The following is a 390-nucleotide window of genomic DNA, read 5'->3' as shown; positions in this document are numbered from 1 at the left end:
TACCTACCTACCTACCTACCTACCTACCTGCATGCCTGTCTACCTACCTACCTACCTACCTACCTACCTACCTAACTACCTACCTATCTGCATACCTACCTACCTATCTGCATACCTACCTACCTCCCTCCCTCCCTACCTACCTACCTACCCACCTACTTACCTACCTACCTGCCAATGTATGTACCTGCCTACCTACCCTCCGATGCGTCATGTATCTCTCAACCTGTTTAATCTACATACCCATGTATGTATACCTATCAAACCGTCTGCATACTTCCTTCATATGTACATGTATATCCAAACTGCCAACTTACTTGCCTACCTACCTGGCTATCTATCTGTCTACCTACTACGTACCGGCTTGTATGAGCCTGTTTGCCAATAACC

The sequence above is a fragment of the Aplysia californica genome, unplaced genomic scaffold (genome assembly GCF_000002075.1).
Source record: "Aplysia californica isolate F4 #8 unplaced genomic scaffold, AplCal3.0 scaffold00397, whole genome shotgun sequence".
Classification (NCBI taxonomy): domain Eukaryota; kingdom Metazoa; phylum Mollusca; class Gastropoda; order Aplysiida; family Aplysiidae; genus Aplysia; species Aplysia californica.
Note: the sequence above shows the minus strand (reverse complement) of the source record.